The sequence below is a fragment of the Syzygium oleosum genome, unplaced genomic scaffold (genome assembly GCF_021117445.2).
Source record: "Syzygium oleosum isolate NSW1041296 unplaced genomic scaffold, Sole_v2.1 Sole_v2.62, whole genome shotgun sequence".
Taxonomy (NCBI): domain Eukaryota; kingdom Viridiplantae; phylum Streptophyta; class Magnoliopsida; order Myrtales; family Myrtaceae; genus Syzygium; species Syzygium oleosum.
Genome location: NW_026607546.1, coordinates 673,990 through 683,089, shown reverse-complemented (window position 1 = coordinate 683,089; position 9,100 = coordinate 673,990).

Below are 9,100 nucleotides of genomic sequence, written 5' to 3'. Positions count from 1 at the left end.
GGAGAGAGAGAGAGAGAGAGAGAGAGAGAGAGAGAGAGAGAGAGAGAGAGAGAGAGAGAGAATCTTCCAGTTCGTAGGTGTCCCATGATGGAATTTGCATACACACATGGATTGCCAGATAAGAGTCGTAAAGGCGGGATCGGATTCAAAACAAAATATGGGGTTGGCCTCAATTGGCGTCGGGGGAAAAGTGGAAAAATGGGCGAAAAGAAGAACAATGAATCCCAGTCAAACCAAGTTGTCAGACTTTCAAACCCCCAACCAAAAGAAATCCCATAATAATAATAATCATAATAATAATAATAGAAATAATAATGTTAAAATGCACCAACTAAAAACCAAGCATTTTCACCTCTCTCTCTCTCACACACACTTCTTTACAGAGTCACCATCTTTATACAACAGTTGCACACACTTAGAAAATATCATCCCTAATTGCAGAATTTTTTTTTTTAAATATATACATACTAGTTCAGTCCGAGTGGGCGGGCGGTTCCACGCCTGGAACCGGAAATTGGACTGGTAATCACCAATTTAGTAAATTGGAAGCGGGAACTGAACCGGTTCCCACAGGAACTGCCGATTCTAGGCCGGTCTGGTCCGGTTCCGGGTGGTCCAAGTGGTTCCCGGTTCCTTTGCACACCCTTAATTCGCACACATCATTGTAAGTTATACCAAAAGGTTTGAATATCCTGTGTTAAAAGAAAAAAAAAAACTTAGCTAACATACATAGGATGAAACATTCTTCAAGACTACAATGACCTTTTTTTTTATTCATGTTGAGTATGTCTTGAATTCTGTTTCGGATATTCAACCCAAATTGAGTTTTGATACCCATAATGAAAATTGTGGCGACCTGGATTGAGAAAAACAAATTGAGGTTAGATGGTAGCATAGGGCTATTGGCCAAGCCCATAACCCCCAAGTTATTAGGTTTAAGAAGTAGAGAAACAAAAAGTCTTGAGGTTTTTTTAGTCATATTTTGTACTTATAAAACGTTTTGCGGTTTTTTGAGTCACATTTTGTAATTATTGAATTTCTACTAGGGGTGTGCAAAATGGACTGCCCGAACCGAGAACTACCCGGACCCGATAGAACTGGCCAGTTGGGTCCTGTTTTTGGAAATGTCGGTTCGGTTCCCGGTTCCTAAAGTGGAACAGGTGTCTAGGCGATCTGATTCTTAGTTCCAAGGGGGGAACCAGACTGAACTGAATCGACTACATATATATATTTTTTATTTCTTTAAAAAAATTAGAAAAATGTAAACTAAACCTATGTACAACTATTTTCCCTTATCGTCGCACCACAATGACTTTCCACTCATTATCGCTTCCATCAATATCTTGACATTTATCACCCTCTCTCTCTGTCGTTGTGGTAGGGAAAAAACAAAAAAGTTACCGGTTCCATTGGATCGAACCAGATCGGGAACTGATCACCCCTAATTTCTACAATGGATTTTGCTTCTACTCTCCTTATGGGTTTTCGACGCAAATCCGTGTGTTCTTTTATTCTTCTCAGTTTTCATTTCGTTGACCTATTTTTAGCGAGAAGTCCATGTTAGATTTGTAACTATTGAATTTTTACGGTGGATTTTGCTACTCCACTCCCAATGGATTTTCCACATAAATCCGTGTGTTCTTTTATTCTTCTTGGTTTTAATTTCATCGACCTATTTTTAACGAGAAGCCCATGTTAGATTTGTAACCGCAGCCCAAGTCCGCTACCTGAGTCGTCTGCCCGTATGAAGCCCATCAAACCCAGGCCCTCTCGATCTTTTCTCTCCCACTCGCGTCTGGCATTGAAGACGGACGTGAAGTTGTTCCTGCAGTCGATTTCATCATTAATCGCAGCTTCGTTTCTTCTCGGTAATCGGGTAACCCCGATTCCTCTGTGTCCTTTACTTTGATCTGAACCTGAACTCCGTGAATCTTTTGTGAAAGAAACCATTGGAATCCGGATTAATTGCTGATGATTTGGAATGTCATAGCTGATGCATGAAATTCTGGATAGGAAGAACGCCTCAACTACATGTCCACGCTTTGTTCTTGTAATGCACGTAACTTGTTCGACAAAAGGGTCTCCACGACCATTTTCTGTGAAATAACTCCTGCGTTCGCATGATTTGAACAGGTTTTGATCACTTTTAAATCATTAGAGATCGAGCTGTCAGTCATTACTTGAGATAACTCCTTGTTACCGAAATCTGAATCTGGGTTCATTTGTTTTGCTTCTTGATTTTGCGCTGCTGTTCGTATATTTCCGCGATGTTCGGATAGCTGTTGACGAGGACATGGTATGTAGCAGTAGTCACTGACTCGAGTTCTTGTTCCTGCCGACGTCCCAGCCGGCGTGTTCATTGTATTGGTTCGAGTGCTTGTTGATGATTTTTCTGATTTCTATGAAGATTGGAGATGGTCACCGGTGTGTGACTTTCGAGGGATTGTCAATGGCCGACGACGACGGTGATGATCCGGCGATGGAGGTGGTTGATGGCGGAGCATAGATTGGTTTATGACTTTAAGCTTTTGATATATTGGTTCATGGCCGATATCTTTAAGGTATAATCTGAATTGGGCTCAGTAAGTTTAGAATTAGAGAGGGGTTGAATATAAAAATCCAAATTGTGCTCATTAGCCCAGACTCGTGAGACCAGTGTGCAGCACATATGCGGTCGGACCATGATCAAGGGCCTGGCCCAAGTCCCTGGTTCCAGAAAATAAAATAAAAAAATAACAAAAAAAAAAGAAATTGGAAAAATAGTTATAAAAAATAGGCCTTGATTAGGTTGTTAGATTTCAGTATTAAGAAATAGTTGTGAAAAATTGCCAAATCTAGGCGAGGGCTGCAACCCTCGTCAGCCAAAATGAAAGGAAAAAAAAAGAAAGAAAAAATAATAATAATTTTTTAAAAATTTTAAAATTTTCACGTAGGACGGCTAGCCGGCATCCACGTCAGAGATTTCTGGCCAATTAGGACTCAATTGGAAAATTGTGAAAATGTTTAAGACTCAGTTGGTACAATTGAAATGTTGAAAACTGAATTGGTACAATTGCAATAAGTCTATAACTTTTTTTGTTCTTTTCTCGATTTTATCCTAAATTAGTCATGTGAGGTTTTATCGTGTTTTTGTAGACCTATAGTTCTTGTCATAAAGAAAGAAGAAATCCATAATACTTGACATGAAGTAATTATCGGGACAAGCATACTAGAAGTGCCAAACGTTTCGTACTGCGCTTACTTTAGTGCTAAAAGTTCTTTTCGGACTTCTTAAAAAAAACGATCACTTAAGTGACAACTCCGATTTGCATCCCGAAAATCTGATAGTGGCCATATTTTATTAATTTCTTCGACTGATGTGGCTCACTGGCATGCCCAGTCAGCATATGTACCCATAAACGATGTCGCCTACATGTTTTTCCCCAAATATAAACCCTAAATCGATCATTCAACCAATTTCCCAAATTCGAAACTCTAAATTGTTCATTCAACCAAATTTCCAAATATAAACTTTAAATCGCAACCCTAATTCGGTTTTCCTAGATCTATCAAATAGGTGAGTCGGGTCGAGTTTGGGTCGGGTCAAAAATGATCCGACCCAAATAGACCCATTTAACCCATTTTGACATATTTTTATGTAATACAAATCTAATAACTCATACCCAACTCATACTCGACCCAACCCATGTTATTAAAACATTGTCATATTTAACTAAATTTAAAAAAACTCATATCTAAACTGAAGTAAGAGGGCGGAGTGAATGAGTGGGAAATTGAGTAAGGGCGAAGAAGCTAAATTGAGTTTAAATAAGTTATAAATCCATTTATAACCCATTTACGACCCATTTATGACCCATTAAATACTCATATTATGCTTATATCCATTTATGACGCATCTACTAAATATAACTAATCCATTTATGACTCATTTACTGATATATGGGTTAAGAAATAGGTTTATGATCTATTTTGACATATCTAGATTTGCCCACAAAACTAAATGGGCAAGCCATCATCGAGCCTCTTACACTCCCTTAGAATCATCTAGTGAATCCGAGACCAATCAACATGGCCATTCCCAAACTTGAAGACTTGCAAAAGTCTCCTAAACAGCATTTCCTTCAATACGATTCCCTATGCACAGCATTGCTGACTCAAACTCCATTAGTCTTCTGAATCAGCTCGCCCTCCAAAGAAAGCCCCTTCTCCTTCTCGATCTTTTGCCGGAAATCCTCATCGAAGCTTTCACTCAATCAATCGCAGCATTTACTTTGACCAATTTCACCTCCCCACTTTCTCACCACCTCTCCATCCATCAACACCCAATTTTATCGAGAAACAAGGCCTTCAGCCTCTCTTCGAGCTCCTGTTTAGCAGAAGGCAGGGTGATCGACGACGCAATCTCCGGCAAGAACGGGTGCGCGCCGGAGATGCGGGACTCCAAGAGAAGCAGGGTTGCATCACACGCGTCGTTCCAAAAGGCAGGGTCATCGAAGATGATCAATGATTAAGTCATGGCAAGGTTGAACACGGGGACCAAATTGTTAGGATTCGTTGCACAATCACAAAGAAAATAGAGAGTAAAAGCGAAAAAGAGAATTTGAGAGACAAAGTTTTATTCTGGTTCACCCTTAAACTAGAGTTACGTCTAACTGATGATTTCACAATAATTAGCACATCGCAACTCTCGATTACATCTCTCAATTACAAAAGAAAGAGAACATATATAGGAAATAATTTGATTCGAAATAAGAAACCTCTTTCTAGAAACCTACGTCCAGTTGAGGATTCCCGTGATGCCTTATTGTCAAGGAGTGTGAACCACACCCCAACATGAATGACACCTATTTTGTTCATATGCTCATTCAACGTCTCTCTTAGGCAAGCCAACCACATCGTCGTATAGGATGTCCACATGGACTCGTTTTTAATATAAAATTGCCAACTCATATTTGACTTTTTATTATAAAAGCCATGTTATATTTTTGGTCGAAATTTCTCACCGGAGATACTTAAGTGATCGTTTTTCTCCGATTTGGCACTTAAGTGAGCCAACGAAAACTTTTAGAACTAAAGTGAACGCCTTATAAAATTTTTGACACTTCTAGTATCCTTATGCAAGTAATTATCTTATTGGATGAGAATATCGTGCTCCAAAAGTACCAAGATATAGGTGACGAAAAGGGCAAGGCGCACCACCCCCATTGACCTATGCCCTACAATACGTTGTTGTCTCATTCATACGAGGTCATCTTTAAACCTTTAGAACTATCAAATCTTCCTTGACTTCTGAGGTGGGAGAATCATCATGTAAATGGGTGTTTCGTTACCTAACTTTTTTATTTTTTTTGTCCAAAATTTGTTACCTAACTTGACTGTTTCATAAAACGTTCAATGGGCAGACGTCCATTACTAGATTGAGTGGAGGCCATGCACATCTAGTACGGTTCAATGTTTCGTGGAAAATTGTACAACAATTCTGACCTAATGCAGTCTGCATCTATCGTTATGGACTTATCAGTTATCGCCAATGTCGGATTGCTCTTTTTAGGTAATCTTAGATGCTCACTCTTTGTTTGGTGCATATGTGTGCCGACACGACCCCGAAACAACTTAACCTCGTAACTAAAGTGAAGGTAATCTCACATGCTTGATGGTTCTTAAGCTCTTAATTAGTCTTCATAAACACAGTGATTTACAAGGTCGGTCACATGAGCCGAGGCCTTAACTTTCTTTCTTTCTTTTTTTTTTGGATAATTAGCCGGTACTAGTTTAGAAATCCGGCTACATGAAGGATCCCGGAACACTATGCAAACCATGCCCTTGAACATATTAAGTTTAGGCCTTTAGCCTACGCAAGTGCTTCTCATCTAGAGTAGTTTGCACACAATTGATGAGATGTGATCATGTGACCCTTCAACTTCTTACGTTAGAAATCCCTAACGTCTCAATCAATTTCGCCAACCTCAGGGTGGAGGCTTTTAGCTTTCCACGCATGGAACTTTCATATCTTGATGGATAGTGGACCACACCCCTCAGTTTAGGTTACATCAATTTGATCATGGGACTGTTGTGGATTAGTTGATTACGAATAATAATCACCGACACATAGCTTTTTCAATAAATACTATCATGATAACATAGGTGAAATGGACTAACAAAAGTCCACTCGAGCAATTCAGATTGGGCTTAGCAGTTAATAGAGACCAAAGTGATCAAGCCGTGTGGAGCTCCCCCTCCATCGTCTCATCGTATATTTGTGCTCGCTGTCATGAAAATGGATCATATTTTCCTCTGTTCAAGAACAAGGATACTTTCTCCGGCCAGACTTTTGATCTGTGGATTACCACCATGAACATCAATGATGCGTTTTTTTAGTTAAAAACGAACTATAGTAAACTACATGAAGATGATCATAAGCTGATGAAATCATCGGCATTTCGTCTATTAGAATGCTCTTCTTTTTATTTTGTCGGACCATCTATTTGAATGTGTCAAGTGTATGTAAAGAAGTTGAGACTCCAAGGCATTGGTTCCATGAATCTGGGATAGAACTTGACTGTACAGATGCAGCCATCTCCCTGATATCTTTGACTTCTTTTCTCGAGTAAAAAGTAGGTCTTGAGAGCTCACTGGCGAATGTAACATAAAGTAGATCCCCTTCGCCCAAGTAAAAGAGCATATTCTCAAATTAGGCACTCTGAACTTGCGACATCGAGGATTTGACTTCCGAAAGTGACAGCCCAAAATCATGTATACTCAACTCATGATTAATGAGCTTGAGGTTTTTTTTTTTTCCAACAAAAAGGTCAACCAGGTATGATGTAGCATTGGGTCCAAACTTGATGCTTCCATGATGTAGTGTACCACCAAGAGGTACTTTCGGGCTTTGATTATGATCTCCAAGAGGAAGTTGTTAAATTTGCATGTCATGCATTTGAGAAACTCTTATTTTCCGGGTTTTCAGGAACCGAAGAAAGAACATGGCTTTCTAAAATTACAATGCACTGGATTCCAAAATGTTAATTCCTATTTGTTATAGATAATTATGATATTTTATTTGATTCTTTGTATTTTACCGGATTATGCATATATCTCCCTTTTGTTTTGTGCATATCATTAATTAATTATAATTAATACAGTTATCACGTTACCTTAAATAGTCATCTAATAAAATTATAAACAGGTTAATGTACTCTTCATTTTGACATATAGAAATATGCATAATCTGCACAATTCTTTCTTCAACATTATTCTTATCTCGTTCTTATCTCTATCAATGTATTAAAGTCCGAGTTGAGAGAGTGTTTGTTAGGTGTTCGCCATGTGGCATTATGTGGCAAGATCCACGGCACAGTTTTGCCACATGACTCACATTTGCCCAATAAGTTGTGGCCTATATCTTTACTTCTTTCACTTTTCTTTTAGACGAAGTTCAACTTCTTCGAATATATTTCATATAGAATAGAATAGTCCTCCAGATTGTCGGGACCTCTGCATTCGTGCAACTGGATTATGAAAAGAAAAGCACAGTGAATATTGGCGTAAAGACAACCGTTCATTCAAACATCTTCTCTACTCAAGTTTTTACGATTGAAATTCAATACCAAAATTAATGTATGTGAAACGTGATCAGGTACATAATCAATAAAGATCAGACATTATATGCCGCACAAAAACGCAAAAAAAAAATGTATAGGAACTTACTTAGTAATGTTAGAGATATGAAGACTTACATACTAAATGGAATACTAAATGCTGTGATAAAGAGTAACTGGTGATTTAAGTTAGTTGGCTCATTGAAGCACCCAATAAAGATCTAGCAACATCATTCGATAAACTCATTTAGCATCTAAATCTCAATATCACTAACTTCTCTTAACTCATGGAATCTTAGGTCTAGCGGAAATGGAGCAAATCCCTAATGGTGAGCAGTCACATCATGGAAAGTTGATGTTGCCCGGACTAGAGAAGGCTAACACACATATTCATGCACTCTTATACTTTCCTCCATATCCTCGAACTTTCAAATTTGTGATGATTTTGAGAAAGGAAACAAAGAAAGAAAGAACGTTGGGAATGATTCGGATACATTCGTTTAAAATGTACCAAATCTTCTCATCATAGCAACTTCATTGACCCCCCAAAAAGAAAAGGGAGCAACAACTTGGAATTGCACCACGTGGATGTCTAAGAACAAGCCTCCATTCCCCAAAGTCATCAGCTACTTTCTAAAGCGACACCCACTTTATGCGTTAATATATATAGGCAGCATAGAGATCAATCTCTCCATGCAATGTGCAGTGCATAATCCAGGAAAAAGAATGGCTAAGAATTCGCACTCTCATGGTTTAGCAACTCTTCTTCTTCCTCTCCTATTGTTGAGCTCGGTGATCTTCAGGACAGAAGCCATTAGGCCACTAGAGGGTGCGGAATTGCTCCGCGCTTTGGTGAGCACAGATCGTCTTTTCGAAAAGAAACCGTCCATCAGAATGATGATCAGTGACGCGGGCCCAAGTCCTGAAGGTCCCGGGCACAAGTACAAGGCCCAAGGGCTTGCGGGTAAAAGCGACGAGAACAGTCCAAGCCCCGGCATGGAACACAAATAGCTACGACCCGCTATTTCCAAAAGTCATTGGAGGGTATATATGCGATCAGCACATCTAAATCTTTGGAGTAGGTGGATCTTTAGTGAGACTCACTTAATGAAACTCAGACATGCAGCGTTTCGTAGATGGGAAATTAATTAGATCGTTATTAGTGTATCGTACATGTTTTATTTCAAAATGTTGGTTGCTTGACCAATTGAGAGCTATGGAGCATTGGCAATCCCTTTCTAAGCCTTGTTCCTTAGAGTAGGGACTACACACATGAGCTACTCAAGTTGTCATAGTGTACTTTGGCTTTGTGGTTCTCCTTTATCTTTTTCTTTTTTTTGGTCTGTGTGGTTCTCCTTGATTATGTTATAAGTACATATTTATTGCGTGATAACTCAGATTTAATCCTTCTTTATTAAATTTTCATGTTTTTTTTTATTTGCTTCTCTCTTGTTTTTCCAACTTTGGGAATTGCCTTTGTTGCCAATAACGATTCAATCGAC